Source organism: Oryza glaberrima, chromosome 9 (assembly GCF_000147395.1).
Source record: "Oryza glaberrima chromosome 9, OglaRS2, whole genome shotgun sequence".
Taxonomy (NCBI): domain Eukaryota; kingdom Viridiplantae; phylum Streptophyta; class Magnoliopsida; order Poales; family Poaceae; genus Oryza; species Oryza glaberrima.
This window is the reverse complement of record NC_068334.1, coordinates 3,590,523-3,610,886: the sequence shown is the minus strand read 5'-3', so window position 1 is coordinate 3,610,886 and position 20,364 is coordinate 3,590,523. Positions and strand designations below refer to the sequence as shown.

Sequence of the window (20,364 nt, the reverse complement as noted above, 5' to 3'; positions counted from 1 at the left end):
CCGACTGGTTTTCAAGATCATCGCAAAGAACTTAATCACATTTTCGGCGGACCCCTGGCTTATGAGTCCAAGAGAAAACAGAAGCTAACAGAACAGGAGATCAATGCGGTTCAGCCTAACACGCCCCAATATCTTCGGTGGTCAGAGACAGCAATTAAGTTCGACCGCTCAGATCATTCCGACCGAGTGGTCCACCCGGGGCGGTACCCCCTAGTACTAGACCCAGTGGTTCGCAATGTCAAGCTCCGACAGACTCTCATCGATGGTGGCAGCGCACTCAACATCCTTTTCGCTAAGACCCTGGACGATATGCAGATTCCTCGCACGGAATTAAAGCCGAGTAATGCACCCTTCCATGGTGTTATTCCAGGACTGTCAGCTACACCACTCGGTCAGATCACTCTTCCAGTTACCTTCGGCACTCGAAAGAATTTTCGTACAGAAAATGTCTGCTTCGCAGTCGCTGATTTCGAGACAGCATATCATGCTATACTCGGACGACCGGCTCTAGCCAAGTTCATGGCCGTCCCGCACTACACCTACATGATGATGAAGATGCCTGGCCCTCGAGGGGTCATATCACTACGGAGCGACATCAAGCAAGCCGTCACGTGTGACAAAGAAAGTTGCGAGATGGCTCAAACCCACGAGACCACTCTCGCCCGCGAAGAGATCCGACTGGCTGCGACCACGGCAAACGAGGGAGAAGTGCCTGCAACCAAGCTGACGAAGACCGAAGAAAGTGACGCCAAGACGAAAAAGATTCCCTTATATCCCTCCGATCCTGACAAGACTGCTGTAATAGGCGCTGAGTTAGATTGTAAATAGAAAAGCGCGCTCATCACCTTTTTTCAGAATAATAAAGATATTTTTGCGTGGAAACCATCGGATATGCCTGGTATCCCTAGAGAGGTGATTGAGCACTCTTTACATGTTAAGGAAGACGCCAAACCCATCAAGCAACGACTCCGCCATTTTGCACACGACAGGAAGGACGCGATCAAGGAGGAATTAACCAAGCTGTTAGCAGCAGGCTTCATTAAGGAAGTCCTTCATCCCGACTGGCTGGCTAACCCAGTCCTGGATCGGAAAAAGACGGGGCAATGGCGCATGTGTGTCGATTATACCGACCTCAACAAATCTTGTCCCAAAGACCCTTTTGGGTTACCTCGCATTGACCAGGTGGTAGACTCAACGGCTGGCTGCGAGTTACTCAGCTTCTTGGACTGTTACTCGGGATATCATCAGATCCGACTAAAAGAATCTGACTGCTTGAAGACCTCGTTTATTACGCCCTTTGGGGCCTACTGTTACATCACCATGCCCTTTGGATTGAAGAACGCAGGAGCAACCTATCAACGCATGATTCAAAGGTGTTTTTCAACTCAGATCGGTCGCAATGTTGAAGCCTATGTCGATGATGTAGTCGTCAAGACCAAGCGGAAGGATGACCTGATAGCGGATTTAGAAGAAACTTTTACAAGCATTCGTGCTTTCAAGATGAAACTAAACCCGGAAAAGTGCATCTTCGGAGTACCGTCAGGGAAGTTGCTCGGATTTATGGTATCTCAGAGAGGCATACAGGCCAACCCGGAGAAAATCAACGCCATCCTCAACATGAAACTGCCAAGCTCTCAAAAAGACGTCCAAAAGCTGACTGGTTGCATGGTGGCGCTTAGCCGGTTCGTCTCACGTCTCGGCGAGCGGGGGATGCCCTTCTTCAAGCTGCTGAAGAAAACTGACAATTTCCAGTGGGGACCCGAAGCACAAAAAGCCTTTGAAGACTTCAAGAAATTTCTCACCACTCCACCAGTTTTGGCCTCGCCACATCCACAAGAGCCGCTACTGTTATATGTGTCGGCGACCTCCCAGGTTGTGAGTACGGTCCTGGTTGTCGAGCGTGAAGAGGAAGGCCATATTCAAAAAGTCCAACGACCAATCTATTTTGTTAGCAAGGTTTTAGCCGACTCCAAGACAAGGTATCCTCAGGTTCAAAAGTTATTATATGGTGTCTTAATTACCGTTAGGAAATTATCTCACTATTTTCAAAGTCACTCGGTCACGGTGGTCACATCGTTTCCACTCGGGGATATACTTCATAATCGCGAAGCAAACGGACAGATTGCGAAGTGGGCCTTAGAATTGATGTCTTTGGACATATCTTTCAAACCACGAACTTCGATCAAGTCACAAGCTTTAGCTGATTTCCTTGCCGAGTGGACCGAGTGCCAAGAAGACATGCCAGAGGAAAAGATGGAATATTGGACTATGTATTTTGATGGGTCGAAGAGGCTTACAGGCACTGGAGCTGGGGTCGTCTTTATTTCCCCGACTAGAGAAAGATTGAGCTACGTGTTGTAGATACATTTTTCTGCATCTCATAACGTAGTGGAATACGAAGCGCTACTCTATGGACTAAGGATTGCAATATCTCTAGGTATTCGCCAATTAATCGTCCGTGGAGACTCTCAGTTGGTTGTCAATCAGGTCATGAAAGAGTGGTCATGTCTAGATGATAATATGACTGCTTATCGACAAGAGGTACGCAAGTTGGAAGATAAATTCGATGGACTCGAGCTCACCCATGTCCTTCGACATAACAATGAGGCAGCTGACAGACTGGCCAATTTTGGTTCGAAACGGGAAGCAGCCCCTTCTGATGTGTTCATTGAGCATCTTTATGAACCAACTGTGCCCAGAAAAGAAGCAGTTGAAGCCATGGATACTCAAGGCGTAAGCATGCTTGAAGCCGACTGGAGAGAACCTCTCATAAAATTTTTGACCAAACAAGAACTCCCTCAAGACCAAAATGAAGCCGAGCGGATTTCCAGGCACAGCAGACTTTACATTATTCACGAAGCTGAACTGTACAAGAAAAGTCCATCAGGAATACTGCAGCGCTATGTATCTTTGGAGGAAGGGAGACAATTGTTGAAGGATATACATTCTGGTATTTGTGGTAATCATGCTGCTGCACGGAACATCGTCAGCAAAGCTTACCGGCAAGGTTTTTTTTGGCCTACAGCTGTGTCCGATGCTGACAAGATTGTGCGGACATGCGAAGGTTGTCAATTTTTTGCCAGACAAACTCATTTGCCAGCCCAAGAGTTGCAAACCATCCCGTTGTCCTGGCCGTTTGCGGTCTGGGGGCTTGACATGGTCGGCCTATTTAAAAGGGCAGTCGGCGGTTACACGCATCTCTTTGTGGCTATCGACAAATTTTCCAAATGGATTGAGGCTAAACCGGTCATCACGATCACAGCAAATAAAGCTAGAGATTTTTTCATCAACATTGTGCATTGGTTTGGGGTACCTAATCGGATCATCACTGATAATGGCACTCAATTCACTGGCGGAGTATTTAAAGACTTTTGTGAAGACTTCGGCATTAAAATTTGTTATGCCTCCGTGGCACACCCTATGAGTAACGGTCAAGTTGAGCGCGCTAACGGCATAATACTGCAAGGGATCAAAGCACGAGTTTTCAACCGACTACGCCCCTATGCTGGCAAGTGGGTAGATCAGCTGCCGTCCGTACTTTGGTCTTTACGCACTACTCCTAGTCGGGCTACCGGTCGGTCGCCGTTCTTTTTGGTTTATGGTGCAGAAGCAATGTTGCCGAGTGAAGTAGAATTTGAATCACTACGATTTCGGAACTTCAACGACGAGGGCTATGAAGAGGGCCGAGTAGACGACATCAACCGACTAGAAGAAGCCCGAGAAGCAGCTTTAATTCAATCGACTCGATATTTGCAAGGGTTGCGTCGTTATCATAATCGGAATGTTCGATCGCGAGCCTTTTTAGTCGGTGACCTGGTTCTAAGGAAAATTCAAACAACATAGGATCGGCATAAATTATCTCCCTTATGGGAAGGACCGTTCATAATTGCAGAAATCACTCGACCAGGTTCTTATCGACTTAAGCGCGAAGATGGTACTATCATCAACAATTCTTGGAATATTAAACACCTTCGTCGATTTTACGCTTAGGCATTTCGTTTGTATCTTTCCTCTTTGACTGCTAACTTCAAGTTTTTCCTCGAAGTTTTCAGTCAGGGGGCTACTATAATAATAATGGAGTGTGATTTTTATCAACTCAATTTGCTTACTTGATGTATCATTGCCCTGTTTGATTTCTTGGCTTAGTCAATGAGGACTAAAAGTTTTTTAACAACTTTTGCAGGTTTTAGGCTCAACAAGGTTTGACAAAAACTTTTAAGAAATCAGGAGCTAAGTTAAGATATCAAGCACAGCATAAATTCATCAGTATTGTACAAATTGTGCCTCCATCATCATTAATCATCAAGATTATCGGTACATTAATCAGTATCAGTCTTTTCATCATCAGAAATATCAGGACCAGTCGGTCGAAGATCGGTGTCCTGAAATCTCTCAACTACATCAGCAGCAATTTTGTCAGCCGCTTTCTGCGCATTACTGATGAGGTCAAGAGCAGATTCTTCGCTCGTCCCGTCTGCAAAGCCATCAATGGCGTCAATATCAACTCTCGGATAAAGGGATTTAGTCATCGCCAACGCCATGCTTGCTCCCATACTTCCAGCTTCTTTGATGTTCTTGAAATATATATCCGGAGCAACTCTCAGCTTGTCGAAAATTTCAGAAGCATCAAGTGCACTCGGGCCATTGTTATTGAGGAACATCGCTTGAACAATTGGGGCAGCAGCGTTAGCAACCTCATCCCGAGCTCCTTCAAGTTTTTTGATCTTGCCAACCAGGACGTCGAATTGAGCTTGAGATTTGATCTTGCTGTCTGCATCGACAGATTCATATTAATAAGTCAGCATATGGAGGATAATGGCTTTTGAGGTATTGATTGTTGATACCTTCAACTTCCTTCAAAGCCAGGTCTCTCTGTCTTGTCAGTTCTGCCTTGTCATTTTCCAGAGTTTGAATTTGCATCTCCAACTGAGATATCTTGGCAGCTTGCACTACATTGATTACTGTAAATCAAGATTGCAAAGATAACAGTATAAGTTGTCGCGTCCCAAATTGACCCTAAAATACATCCTCTAAATTATGCCTAGAATAATTAAAATGCATGTGAAAGCCTTCAAAAATTAAAATGTGCAAAGTTAAAAGTCAAATAGGGCTTGGAGGATTTTTGTATATTTCCTAAAAGCCTAAAATGTGTAAATAAATTTTAGTAGAATTTTCAGAGCACAAATAATAATTATTAAGAAATAAACAAAGTTAAAAAGGTTTTATAAAAAGAAAAACCCTAAAAATCACCCCTCCCCTCTAATGGGCCGAATTCGGCCCATCTCCCTCCCCCTCTCTCCTCCTCCCCGCGGCCCACTCGGCCTCCTCCCCGCGCGCGTGTCGCTGACGGGCGGGCCCGCCCGCCACCCTCGCTGACGGGTGGGGCCCACCCGTCATCCCCTTCCTCCCGCCGCTCCCGCCGCCCCGCCCGCGCCAAGCGCCGCCGCCGCCGCCGATTCCGCCGCATCCCGTCGTCCCCGCGCGCAATAAAGAGGGGGGAATTATTCCCCGGGATCCCCTCCCTCTTTCCCCCCATTTTTCCCTCCCTCTCTCCCTCGGATTCGTTTGGAAACTCCTCTCCTAACCTCGCCGGCGCCATTAATGGCGGCCGGGTCTTCCGCGCCCATTTCCCCCTCCTCCGGCCGCCCTCTCTCACTCCCAACCCTATATAAACCCTCCCCGAGCTCCCCACCTCCGTTTCCGCCACTCACCGCCCTCTCTCTCCACCGGAATCGAGCTCGCACCGTCGCTCTCTCTCTCCGCCGTCGCCGCCGAGCTCCGGTTCGCCGCCGTCGTCGCCCCGGACCACCTCCCACCTCGGCGCCGCCTCCTTCGGCTTCGCCGCAACCTCGCCGACCTCGTCCACCTCTCCGTTTCGGTCGCCGACCGCCGGAGCGCCGCCGACCCCGTCGACCCGAGCCGCGCCGCCGCCTTCCTCCGCTCCGGTTGCCGTTTCCGTCGTCGCCGTCGACCCGGGGTGAGCCGTGGACCGCCGCCTCCTTTCCCCCTTCCCTCCCCTCTCTCGGCCGCTGCTCCGCCGTGCCGGTGGTCGCCGGCGGCGACCATCGGGGCGCGGGCGCTGCCTCCCGCCGGCCGCGCCGACGTGGCCGCCTCCGGGCGCGCCTAGCGGCCGCCGCGTGGGGCCCGGCCGTCAGCCGCCCGCGCCCTCGGGTGCGGCTGACGCGTGGGGCCCACGGCGCCGGCCGGTGTAAGCCGGGTGCACCCGGTCCACCGTGGACCGTGAGGCTGCCGCGTGGGGCCCACTCCCGTGGACCCGGTCCGCGAGCCCTCTCCCCCGGCTGACGCAATAAATCTCTTTTTAATTAAATTTTAAATGAAGAAATTCGTAAATATTCATTTAAAGAGCATATAAACTTCAAATGGCCATAACTTGGCCATTTGAACTCGGAATTGGACCGTTCAAGTCTCTAATTTTTCCTTAAGAAGTCAAGAACCCATTTTTGTGCTTTGTTCCTGCTTGTTATATGGAGTTTATTAGAGTAAAAGCCCTTTTCTTTTCCGTTGGTCGTGTAGACGCTGCAGCTTCGGAAGATCCGCTCTTCGTGGAGGTTGAAGCCGACGTTTGGGAAAGCGAGCAAGGCAAGTCACATCATTCTTTGAACATATTGGATCCCACTTTGTGAAATTACTTTGATTTAAATTATTGCATTATCGCTTTATTTAAATTCCCGCGTTATCACTGTTTTATTTAGCCATGCCTATTTACCTTTGTTATGACCTTATTATTGTTGTTATTGTTATTATTACCTTGTTCACCCTAGAATAAACAAAACCCCAACTAGTGGGCACTCTATTCATGGTTACACTAGTATGAATTTAGGTAGATGCTTCGCTGATTAATTAGGCAACATTAGGTGGTTTTATAACTCTAGACTTTGGGAATATTCATATCACCTGGACATATTGGAATGGTTGGATTATCGTGGAATTGGATGCACACCTCCCCCTCTATTCAAAACCCTCAAAATGGTTTTAGGCTGGGCTCGGGGTGCATGGTTTCGTTAGTAGCACCTCGGCCACATAAGGACCGGTCTTCGGGCCTCTGTTGCAAAGCACTACCGTACTTCCACATGTCTAATGGGTAAGGCTTAGTTTGTAGCTCAGTCTGGTTATAAACAAAAGTACACGGATGGAGATGGACGAAGTCGGGGGTCGATGGACATCTCTAGGACAAATGAAGGCTACACGAGCTGCGGCCCGGTAGTCGAGATGTCATGGCACAGGGCTGGTGTCCTGCTGCTAGGGGCTCAATTCTGCCTGCCTGTCCGGGGGTTCCGGCCGTAGGTGGGTTGGGTCGGTACTCTTGTCTATGGCTAGGATGGGTTGGAAACTATGTCATGTCTTCCGTCCATATGCCGTGGTGGTATGTGGCACGTGGTTGCACGTGAGAAAGACGTGTCTTGTGGGTAAAGATGTACACCTCTGATCAGAGTAAAATCTATTCGAATAGCCGCGCCCTCGGTTATGGGCAAGCCTAGCAATGTACCCAAGTTAGTGTTTTAAATTCTTAAAACCTGCTTAATAACTAAAATGTGGAATGGTTGGCCTGGGTTGGCTTGGGACGAGCTGGGACCCAGGGTCGGGTTGCCAGTTCGGTCTGAATCATCGTAGGCCTTGGGTTAAGGCAGGTTCGTGTGGGTTCACGGCCTTGTTTAATAATATTTAATAGTTCTAGGATCGTGTTTTAAATTTAGCTTTGAGCAACTAAGGGTCTTTTAAATGCTGTTTATTGCAAAACCTAACCCCTATATTATAACTCCATTGTACTCCTTTGCATTTATGCTGCACTTGTGGGTGTGTCTTGTTGAGTACGGTGGTTGTACTCAGTCTTGCTCAATTTTTCCCAAACCCAGAAGAGGAGCCCCTGGATGATGAAGGCTTTGGTGTCTAGCTCGTGCCTGCCGTCAAGCGCCTGTGGTCGTCGCCTTAGTCTTCCGCTGTTTTTCGTTGTCTTTGAGCGTGCTGGGCCGTCGCTGCCCATGTAATAATTAACTATTTACGCTTCCGCTTGTTAAACTCTGAATTGTATCAACTTTTGGTGTACCTTGCCTCCTGGGACAAGGAATAATACACGCACGTAAGGAACGCCCGTTGGGTCATTTCCGGTCGTGACATAAGTCAGTTGGGCAGAGTTTGCACAAACCTTTTGATGAGCCACTCAGTTCAAAATTGGATAACTGGAGCTCAGCAATTCGATTCCTCAGATCATGCTCATTTTTCCTGGCAAGCTCTTTTGTCTCGTGCAACAGACTCCTGGTGGCTTCGAGGGTCCCGAGATGAGGGATTAGCCTCTCTAAGGTTACCGTTTTAGCTTCGTTCCTAAGATGAATCCTCTGCAAGACAGTTTAATTAGCGCATGAATTAAATGGCAAACAAGATGGTTGAGATCAGGTACCAGAGGACTTACATTTACAATGCGGGTTGCCTGACTAAGTGCCTTCTTCAGTAGGCATAACTCTTCGTCCTCTTTTTGCTTATTTATCACGATCCCTTGAGGCTGCATGTTGTCATCCCACCACTTGACCAGAATTGGAGGGCGTGAATCCTCACCAGTTTGTATGCGGGGAATTTCTTCTTCATCACTGATTATTGGCCCTAATGTATCCACTGACAGAGGTTAGACAATTGGTCAGAGTTATTTGGGTCGACATGGTTTCAGACAAAGTGTTTTACCCGTAATGATTTCTGGACGAGGACGAGTGGATTCGGATGCCTTTAAAGGAGATCCAGATCTCTGGTTATTGCTGGCATCTTGACCGCGAGGGCTGTCTGCTTGAGCTCCAACTTCTGGAATCTCTTGGCTTGGCCCTGCGTCCAACTGGTTTCCAGTCGGGGGCTCCTGATTAACTCCGGCTTTGGCTTCGGCCGACTGGTTTCCAGTCGGGGGTTGATCACCGGATTCTACATTATCGGTTGCCGGCTGATTGTCACTCGGACGGTTCTCGGCGGTTGGCCCGGTTTCTTTGGAAGAACTTGCGTCCACGCTAGTCGGGTCAGAATCTTTCCCAGACGGATGTATATCAGATGGTTTCCTGCAAATTTGATTATCAGTGTTATTGCCGCAATGGATGCGCATCAATGCAAGAGAGATCGTTATATGAGTTGTACCTAGAAGACTTCCTGATCTTTGGCGCAGGGCGACTGGATGTTTTATTCCTTTGAGTAGCCTGTTTTGGTAGTTTCTTAGTTGTCTCTCGGTCTCCAGGCCTCCTGGTAGTATCATCGACTTCGTCGTCACTTAAAACCAGCTTCCTCTTTCGAGAGTCTGACTGGCCGACTGGACCAGAAGCACTTGGTTGAGTTTCAGACCGAATTCTTGGTCCTCTGCTCCCTTGCCTAGTTTGGTGGTGGGGAGATTGGTGTTGAGCGATTGGGGGATCCGACTTCATCAAAGAAAATTCCTGGGTGTAATATCTTTCATTGTTAATTGATTCAACAGGAAGACAAGATCATATTTGGAGGAGGGTTGAATGCGTTGAATGGCACAACGGGCAGCAGATGTGAATAGCTGACAACAATAGCGTTTGAGAAGATTTTGTACATTCTTACTTTCATGACCTTAAAGTCAAGAGAATCTGGATCTTCCCGATTTGGATCATGCTTGCCATCAAACTCAAAAGCTGTGCGGGATCTTTCTTTGATTGGAGCTAACCGACACTTGATAAAGTGCCGGGTGATCTGCTCTCCTTGAAGACCCTGTTCTTTCAGCTTTATCATCCTCTCCATCAGTTCTACTGCCTGAGCAGCTTCATCTCCCATAGGCAATGAGTTCCATGTGTCCTGATAAACCGGAGGAAGACAGCAGTACTCGGGGAGTGCAGGCTCAGGATTCTGAACATAGAACTAGTTCGCATGCCAGCCTTTGTTTGAGGTTTTGAAGGGCATGGAGAAATATTTTTGGCTCAAGGTTCCTCTGAGTTGGAAACCAGCTCCCCCAACAACGCACGGCTTGCTTTTGTTCGGCTGGGGCTTGAGGAAGAAGATGCGGCAGAACAAGGCGAAATGAGGCCTAATGCCCAGAAAAGCTTCGCAGGCGTGGATAAATTTGGCAATATGTACTATGGAGTTTGGATTCAAGTGATGCAAGCTAATCCCGTAGAAGTTCAGAATGCCCCGGAAAAACCTCGAGGTGGGAAGAGAAAATCCGCCATAGAAGAAATGAGCAAATACCACGATTTCGTGTGTATCGGGGGTCGGGAATGCCTCACCAAATGCCGGTCGCTACCCGAGGATCTCTTTTGCTGGAAGAACGCCGTGTGCCACCATCTCCTTCAAATTGTCTTCCGTCACATCGGAGGGCGCCCACTGACTCTCGAAGCTTTCTCTTTCTTCCGCCATGAATGTGAACTAGATGGATTGATTTAGTTCGAGATATGGCTGGAAAGGGATGGGGAATCGGAGCGGTGGATGCGGGGAGAAATCTTGTGAAGTTTTTTGAGGGTGGATTGGAGCGGATTGATGAACCCTAGTTTGCCCGGCGTAGTTTTGCACTGTAGCAGGAAATGGGGAAAATGGCGAGAGTCTCGGCGGGGAAGACGAAGGGACGTATTTCACTTCGGTATTATTAGGGTATCGGGAGTACTAATGGGCCTGGGCCTGTACAGTCCTTCAGCCCAATTATGTTTTCAGCGTGGCCCGTTGTGATCCCTAGGGACTTAGGCGCTTTTTGCTTTGGCAATATGTGCTCACAATGATGTGGCCGGATGCTGTTAAAATCCTTTTTAACGCGATTCAATAATTCTTTGGAATTATTATGATGCACATGAAAAGGTGCCCGACAGAAAGGTGTTATACCATTTTTGTAAGCTTTTTTAGTGTACAAGAGCTGTTGGGTTAATTTGAGATGACTGGTTTATTAGTAGTCATTCTCCTAGCATGTTATATGCTTATTTTGGTTATGGTAAGGGTCACAGCCTAGGCTGTTAGACTCATTAATTACCATGATTTTCTGTCATGTTTGGTGGATCATTTTAAGAGTTTCTTGCTCGGATTCCTACCAAATATATCTATTTTTGGGCCTTTTGAGTGTTTGTCACTCGGTCCTTCTTGTATTTTTTTGTCCTTTATATATTCAAGTTGAGAAGCAGTCGGCTGGGTATCTTACTAAGTACCATGCATGCTTCGCTATAAAACCACTCGGTTCTTGACTATATGTTTAGTTTTTCAACTAATCACATAGTCGGAGGCTACACCTAATTAGGTGCATCTACTCGATGCACCATGTTTTATTTTCGCCCTTCATAGTTTTTGATTTTTAGTACTCGGCAAGCTGGAGCAAGTTGAATTGAAGCACTCGGACTACTGGTTTTTGTTTCGAGAAGGTTGTTTCGTCAACTGCGAAGGTCTCGGGTGCTACTGTGGAGATTATGGATACCCCATATCTGCATGACAGTTATACTTTAGTCGGTATATGGTACCAAATATAGATAGAATATCTTTATGAGGACTCGGGTTAGATTCTAAACTTGTATGTCAAGAAAATACCCGGGATCCTAGTCGGCTACGATTGTATTTTATCTGTGATCCCATATTCCGTTAGGATATGGACTGTACCTTGTATTACGGATCCCTTCCCCTATATAAGGAGGGTCCGTGAGCCTCTTGGGGCACAATTCTTTTTTCCAGTATATACAATCAATAATACACTCGGCGGAATCATCCCCGAACAGGAGTAGGGTATTACTTCTTGAATAAGAAGGCCTGAACCTGTATAAAATCCTTTGTCTCCAAACCCACCCCATTTTATTATTGCCGAAATCTTGTTTCGACAGGGTTTGACAATTTTATTTGCCACTGGGGACAGGGACGTTTAACAAATGAAAGCCAACAACCAACTATTTTACCATCCCCCGTCTATTGGGCCTAGTTGGGCCAAAGTTGATGCACTATCCCCGCCTATATAAACCTATTGCGAAACCCTAAAATCAGTAGAAGATGCCACTTCTCCCCCTCCATCCACTACCACCCCTCCGCCGCACTCTACCAAACTTTCATTCCCCTAGATCTGGTGCTCACCTTCATTCTTCTAGCACCAATATGACATCGAGAGAGCAAATTGCCGTCCTTCCAACACCATCAAGCCAATCGTTGCCATCGTCGCTACCTACCGCCACATTCTATAGTGCCTTCCCTAGTTGTTGGTTACCTAGATCTAGGATCTGGGGCCAGGGCCTTTGGGCGGACAACGTTTAGGTGGTTCTTGATGTCGCTCCCCTTCCCTGTGCTGGATCCAGTTTTCCTTCACCGTGCAAGGATGGCAGCTCATCTTCCCCACTCATCAGCTAGTCGAACTATGTCGACGGCCAAGGTATCATTCTTCCTTATCTCGGCATGATGTGTTCTTACTTTTCTGATTTGGAATCCACAGGATCTTGGGCAAGGCTAGCTTTTCCTTCTTGCACATGGATGATGACCCCGTCTTCCCCATGCATCATCCACTAGATCTCAGTTGATGATGTTAGGATGGCAACCAAGGTATCATCCTTCCCCATGTGTGGCATGATATGTTCTTACATGGTTGATTTGGCATCCATACAATCCTTTGTGGGGCTGTAATTCCCTTCTTGTACATAGATGATGGCCTTGTCTTCTGCACGCACCGGCCACTAGATCTTGGTTATAAGTGTGCCGGGTAATCCGCTTATTTGTATTATAATTGGGTTTGCAGGTCTGTCAACTTGCATCCTTGATCTAGGTTGATGATTTTAGGGTAGAGGCCAAGGTATCATCCTTGCCCATGTGCAGCATGATGTGTTCTTATATTACTTGTGTGATTTGGTATCCACAGGAATAAATGATCGAGGCATAGCGATCAAGGGTGGACATTTGCATTATTCTTTCCCTCTTGCACCTTTGCCGCCACCTTGGTGAAAAGAGCACTTTGGGAGAAATTATTCTAAACTCTCAAGGGGACATTCTCTCGTTGCTTACATGTCATCTAAATGGTTATGAAAAAATTTAAAAAATTCAACTGGATAAATTAATATGTGATAGATAACTTCACAAACATGCCAGTAAAAATTAAACTTCTACAAGTTGCAAAAAAAAACTACGGCTAATTAGCGTATATTCACAATTAATCTATCTTACTATATATTTTTTTAAAAAAAATATAACCATTTAGATGACATGTGAATAATAAGGGGATGTCCTCTTAGAGTTTACAATCCACTCTCACACTTTTGGTTACTAAGGAAACGACAATGCATTGAGAGGGTGGCAAACTTGGCCCCAAGGCCACTCCCGGGACCGTGCTTTTGAAAAGCTTCTTCCGTCGGTTCTCAGTGATAACCCTAAGCCCATGTATCTAGGTAAACGAGTCCTATGCATTGTTTCTTCTTTCTTTTTGAACACAAACACTTTTTTATCCATGTAAATAAGTTGCAACGATAGCGAGAACTACTCCAAGCAAGGAAATGTCTTTCTAGTAAATCATAATTATCCTCTTCAAACATGTCAGGTCATGTCCTCACATGGAAGCTAGTTGTATAAATTTCCATTTCAGCCGAATCTCGTTGATCTTCATGCTGAGATTTAAACATATAAACTCAATTGCCACCCTTATACTTAGATATACTTATGAGGTTTTCTCCCATTTTTAGAAAGACATATATACACCTCATTCCTTGAGAGAGATCCCTCTATTAAGGGAGCTCGAAGTGCCAAAACTAATACTACATGGGTACATTATTAGAAATTAATTTATATTTTTTTGAGCTTTTTTCAAGTCTTTGAGTGGCGTAGGTTTATATCTCTTGATTTATACTAGGAGATATATACACCCTTTAATTCTCAAGTCTAAGAAAGAGTTGACATTGGCGATAGTAGAATTTTACACATTTAATTTAGGTAGTGAGGAGGTATATATCTGTAAAAATAAATGAGAACCTCCATACTTAGATATGAATTAGTTGGTGATACCGGATTTGCTCCACCAAATAAGTCTATGAAGATTTGTATATTTGGCAGTAATGTTATTATGGCCAAATCAGTAGTAGCTGTGAGCGTTTGGATGCAGCTGTACTGGTTGGCAGTCACTTTCCGTGTTCATACCCATTTTTTTCTATTTCAAAAAAAAATCTGTGTTCATATCTCAATATATCAGTACCACTGAGAATCGGTTGAAGTTGAAACTTGTGTAACCGTGACATTATCTCACCTGTTTTAGAGGATACAATTGTGATATACTATAAAACATTTCCTTGCTTGGAGTAGTTTTTTCTAGCATTGCAACATATTTCACACAGATAAAAAATTGTTTGTGTTTAGAAAGAAACAAGAGACAGTGTATAGAACGCGTTCACAAAGACAGGGTGAAGCAGAACGCGTTCACAAAGACAGGGTGAAGCACTGAAATTCGACTATAAAAGTAAGCCCCCATTCTGTAAAAACTACACACAGATCGAAGGAAATCAGATACATGAAGAAATAAGCTTCCTGCTGCCTGGTAAGTTACGTTCCCTCTCGTCTTGTCACAAATTCTAATTTGGTTTATGTTCTTAGAAGTACATAGCTTTGCATACTATAGATTTGTTGAGAGGTAATTTCCCTCTCGCTTGTCACAAATTCTAACACAAATTCTAACATGTTTTCTGTTCTTAGAAGTACATAGTTTTGAATACTGTAGATTGTAGAGAGGTAAGTTCCCTCTCGCTTGTCACAAATTCTAATATGGTTTCTTTTCTTAGAAGCACATAGCTTTCAATACTGTAGACTAGAGAGAGAAAAAACTCGTTTCTTGCTTGTGAAATCCTGAAATCCACCATCTAAGGATCTAAACTTTGTTGTAAGCTTTTGCTAATCAGATCTACATGGGACTCAGTGGTTTACAGGAGGTTTAGATGTTCTTGTATGCTTGTGATTATCAGATCTCCGTCAAATTCTAGCGATTTATTTCAGGTTTTTGCAGTTTCCTGTATGTTTTGTGTGGTGCCATGGCCAACGCTGTTTTTTCATATATTTTTCCCCATGCAGGTTTGTCTCCAAGATTCAAACGGAGGAAGGTGGTGAAATCCACGACCTGACCTGGCTAGCATGGAAGACGCCAACGAGAACCTGGCCCAGCAAGGAGATGCCAACGGGAACCCGACCCATCAAGGCCTTCCACCTCGCCACCTCATCATTCCCTACTCTGTCGCCGCTGCCATGGCGAACCGGCCCATTCGCCTAGCCAGCCAGGCTCGGCTTCTCAGCGGTGGTGGCGGGGCGGTAGCCCAGCAGCCTCCGACCCAACACGCCATCGCAGCCCAGAGGCGCCTGCCTAGCCGCAATCCCTGGAGCCGCATCGTCCCGTCACTCCTCCCGGACGGCAAGAGCTACCACATCATTGACACCAGCTTCACTTCCGAGGAAGTGTTCGTGCCCGCGCCACCGCCGCTGCTGCTCGTCTCCACCGTGCGCCGCCCCGCGGCGCCGTCGGCGCAGCCCATTGCTACCATGTTTGCGTGGCCAGTGCCCCCACGCGGGTGGACCGTGTCGCCGACCACCGGCCGCTATCGCTTTGGCTACGGTTTTGGCGGCGAGAGCTCATCCTCTACTGTGCTGTGCACGCCTGCTGCTCCTACTACCACGCGGGGGCCTGCTCCTCTTCTTCCTGCACCGCCCACGCTTGCTCCTCCTCTTGTGCCACGCGGCTGGTGGACCGTATCACCGACCACCGGCAACGATCTCTTTGGTGATGGCGGCACGAGCATGTCGACTGCTGCGCCGCTCACGCCCACTGGTCATTCTACACCGCCCGAGCCTGTTCTTTCTGTTCCTATGCCGCTCGGTTTGACCATGTCACCGACCACCTCCCACTACAGCTTCAGCTACTGTGGAGCAAGCTCATCATCTGCTATGCCACGTGCGCCCACTGCTCCTCTTGCACTGCGCGCGCCTGCACCTCATCTTCATGTGCCACGCGTGCTTGCACCTCATCTTCATGTGCCACGCGTGCTTTCTCCTCCTGCTCCAATGCCATCCGCGCTAGCAACTCATGTTCCTACGCCGCCCGCACCTGCCCCTCCAGTTCCTACACCGCTCGCGCCTACTCCTCCTGCTGATGTGCCGCCCGGGTTTACCATGTCACCGACCATCACCCGCTAAAGCTTCGGCTATGATGGAGCGAGCTCGTCGTCTGCTACGCCACGCATGCGCACTACTCTTGCACTGTGCGTGCCTACACCTCATCCTCGTGTTCCACGCGCACCTGCTCCTCCAGTTCCAGCGCCGCCCGCGCCTACCCCTCCTATTCCTACGCCGCCTGCGCTTGCTCCTCCTGCTGATGTGCCACCCGGGTTTACTGTGTCACCGACCACCACCCGCTACAGCTTCGGCTATGGTGGAGCGAGCTCGTCTTCTGCTATGCCACACGCCACCACTGCTCCACTTGCACTGCGCGCGCCTGCACCTCATCTTCGTGTGTCACGCGCGCCTCCTCCTCTTGTTCCTACACCGCCCGCACATGCTCCTCCTATTGCTACGCCGCCCACGCCTGCCACTCCAGTTCCTACGCCGCCCGTGACTGCTCCTCCTGCTGATGTGCCACCCGGGTTTACTGTGTCACCGACCACCACCCACTACAGCTTCGGCTATGGTGGAGCGAGCTTGTCGTCTGCTATGCCACGTGCAGCCGCTGCTCCTCTTGTACTGCGCGGGCCTGCACCTCATCTTCGTGTGTCACGCATGCCTGCTCCTCCTATTCCTATGCCGCCCGCACCTGCTCCCTCCATTCCTACGCCGTCCACGCCTTTCCCTACAGTTCCTGCGCCGCCCGTGACTGCTCCTCCTGCTACAGCCCCGTCCATGGCTGCTCCTGCTGCTGCGTCGCACGGGTTGATTGTGTCACCGACCATGACCCGCTACAGCTTCGGCTATGGCGGCGCGAGCTCGCCATCTGCTGTGCCGTGCACGTCCAGTGTTCCTCTTGCACTACGCGCGCTTACTCCTCATCTTCGTGCGCTGCGTGTATCTGTTCCTCATCCTCGTGCGTCATCCGCATCGGCTCCTCCTGCTGCTGCACCATGTGAGTGGACCGTGTCACTGACCACCGGCCGCTACAGCTTCGGCGACAGCGGTGCGAGCTCGTCGTCCGCTGCACCGCGCGCGCCCGCTGCTCCTCTTGCACTGCACGCGCCTGCTCCTCATCTTCGTGCGCCGTCCATGGCTGCTCCTCCTCCTGCTGCACCTCGTGGGAGGACCATGCCGCCGACCACCGGCCGCTACAGCTTCAGCTATGGTGGCCTGAGCTTGTCGTATACTACGCCGCGCGGGCCCATCGCTCCTCTTGCACTGCGCTCGCCTGCTCCTCATCTTCGTGCACGGCGCGTGCCCACTGCTCCCCCTGCTGCTGCTAGGCCGCGCGCGCTTACTCCTCCTGCTGCTGCTGCTGCCCCGGCTGCGCCTCCGGCGCCGCCGTCCGGCCTGCCTTCCTGGCCGCTGCTGGTTCGTCCACCAACCGGGCCAGCGCGTGCGCGTCTGGCGCCTGCCACACCGACAGAGGCGTTCGAGGAGTACCTCGTGCAGCGCCGCGCGATCGAAGCTACGGTGGACGATACGCCATGGGAGATGATCGGCAGAAGCAGGAAAACTGGTGGCCCCATGTTTGCGGTGGCAGGCGGTGGCCGCGACAGGGCGGAGCTGGAGGCCAAGGAGGCCAGGGAGCGTCGCAAGAACAGGTTGGACAAGAGGAAGGCCGCCGCCGCCGCTCGCGCCCAGCAGCCACCGCCGCCGCTCGCGCCCAGGTAATCGATCGATCGCGTCGTCAATTTTAATTGCTTGGTTTTGCACGTGATCACCATGTACAAATATGCAATCCTAACACAATTTTTGCCGTCTCGATCGTGCGTGCAGATGCTCCGGGGAGCTCAAGTGGTGGTAGCAAGAAGCGTGGAGGTGGGAGGAAGAAGAAGCAAGCTTGATCATCAAGAAGCTGGACCGTTCGTCTTCAATCCATTTGGCACCTGAGATTTCGTCCGCATCATTTCCGTTTCAACGAGTAATTTAGCCATGTCTTTTCCTGACTCGGCGTGTGGCTCTGTGAGCCTTAGGGAGCTTTGCTCCATTGATGTTGTTGTGCATGCAATTCTTGCATGGGTCGTCGAACTATGTTTCTGGAGTTGTTTGTGTTAAAGTCCCAAACTTATGTTGGGCTTCATTTATTCTGGGCTGAATCATGGTTTTGTAACATCATGACTAGCCCTAGTCACTACTACTAAAAGGTAGCACCTAGGACTTGTTTGCATAGTAAAAATTATTGAAACAAAATTACTTTTAGCAGGAATATATCCAAATAGAGCATATGAAAAGATCAGTTGTTGAACACCCTGAAATAAAAATTCCTGAACTAAAGAATTAAACAATAAACAGTTAAATCCCAGATGTAATAAGGGGAAAATATGCACTGTGAGAGTGCCTCCTCACTGTAGATTTTTTCATTTTACTCTAGAAAAATGTACTGTTTACTATTCCTACTCTGAACTTTTTTCTAGTGTTCTTGTAGGCCTGGTCCTGAGGTTGTTATAGCCTGAATATGAATATCACAATGCCCTGCTGAACCATGAAAAGCTGCATCCTCCAATGTGTCAAAAGACATGGAAAAGGAGAAAGAAACTAGAGAAAAAAGGCAGAAACTATCTTAGGTGTCTTTGGAAGTTGTGTTGACTGCTAGTATTAGTAGTAATTAACAAAGGTGTGACTGTGTGAGTAGCCTCCCATTCCCTGCATCTGACTGATAATAGGAGGAATCAACAAGTACTTACTCCGATGTTCACCATGATTGAAGCAAATCTCCCAATTACAGATTACATGCACACACACAGAGAACAACCACACTATCAGTATCATACAGAGAACATTGCCAGAGCCGGTGGTTAAGTCTTAAGTGATAACATAATTGGATTAATTAAAAAGATCCGTCGGTGTCAAGGGCTCTGGCAAAAGATTAGACTGCAAGCACTGTCAGTATATCACAAGCATGCATTAGCTGATCACCTCAAACTGTTTCACAGTTTGTATATTCTTCTCCATTGGCTCAAACAGTAAACATCCATGAGCCATCCAATCAGGCAAATCACCAGCTAATTAATGCCTGGAGTAACACTGAACATTTCTTGCTAAGTGCCTAAATATTTTCCTTTTATTTCTTTTTTCTTTGCTGCCAAAGGAATCAATGGTTCACCGGGCATATGAGAGTAGTCCACACAGCATATATGCATACAAGTTTAACTTCACAGTTCCTATGAAAAACAATTAATTATGAGCAGGCAGTGTTAATGTTAGCTAACAAACTTATAATAAAAACATTTAGTGTTAGCTTAAAACAGGGTAATAAATCAGAGCGTACGAAAGATCCCTCAGAGCAATGACCCTCTTGGGTGTATCGGTCAGATTAGATGCCATTCTAACATACGCAAGCTTTGATACTCCAATGTCACACCCGGAGTTTCCCCTTTTTCGTATTTTCTAATTCACCAATAAATTGTCTATAGAAATTACTTTGGTTAACCTGGAGAAAACCCAAATTAACAATGTATTTAATATAGGAAATGTTAGAGAGAATTTTTCTCGAATTCTCTTTGCTCTAAAATCATTAATAGGATTTAAAGCGGAATATTCAAAGCATCAGAGTTAATGTTGTTAATTTAAATTGTCAAGACTTGAATTAATAATATTTTTTCCTCTCCCGCCTTTGATCGTGAATCGTGCCCGATTCACTCCTCGCTTCGTCCGCGATTTCGTTTTGCATGACGAGCCGAGTCCGATTCCGTTCGTGGGACCGTTTCCGTTCTTTTCCTAAAACGGCACCGTATTTCTTTTCCAATTAGGGAAAGTCCTTATCCTAATCCTATTCCTATTTTTCCCTCTCCCTCCCCCTAGCCGACCGCACACCCTCTCCCTCCCCTAGCCCCCCCCCCCCCCCCAATCCCTCTCCCCATTCGAGTTGGCCTCCTTTCACCCTCCTAATCCGACTCCCCACCGGCTCCACTTCCCTCTATTTTCCCCTCTCCTATATAAGTTATAACACCCATGTTTTTCCTATTCTTTTTTGTTTGTCCCTAGCCCTAGCCGCCGCCGGCCGCCCTAGCCCACCGTCGCCGCTGCAGCGCCGCCGCCTCCTGTCGTCGCCGTTGCGTCGCCGGTAATTTGTTTTCCCTCTCCGTGTCATGGCTACCGCCATTATCTATCTATGTTCTAATTTATCTCCGCCCTAGGTTTTAATCTAGCGTCGCCGTTGTCTCCACGTGTTGCCGCCGAACCATTGTCGTCGTCTCCTCCTCACCGATCGTCTCGGTTTGGTGAGGAACCTATCCGTAATCTCCTGGTTTAGGTGTTATTTATTTTAGCGTCGTCGTAACACTAATT

General features: G+C 48.0%; 1 pseudogene; it reads left to right on the top strand.

Annotated features, from left to right (window-relative positions):
* Window positions 1-15,450: 15,450 nt before the first annotated feature.
* Window positions 15,451-17,881, top strand: LOC127783638 (uncharacterized; annotated as a pseudogene).
* The last annotated feature ends 2,483 nt before the right edge of the window (window positions 17,882-20,364 follow it).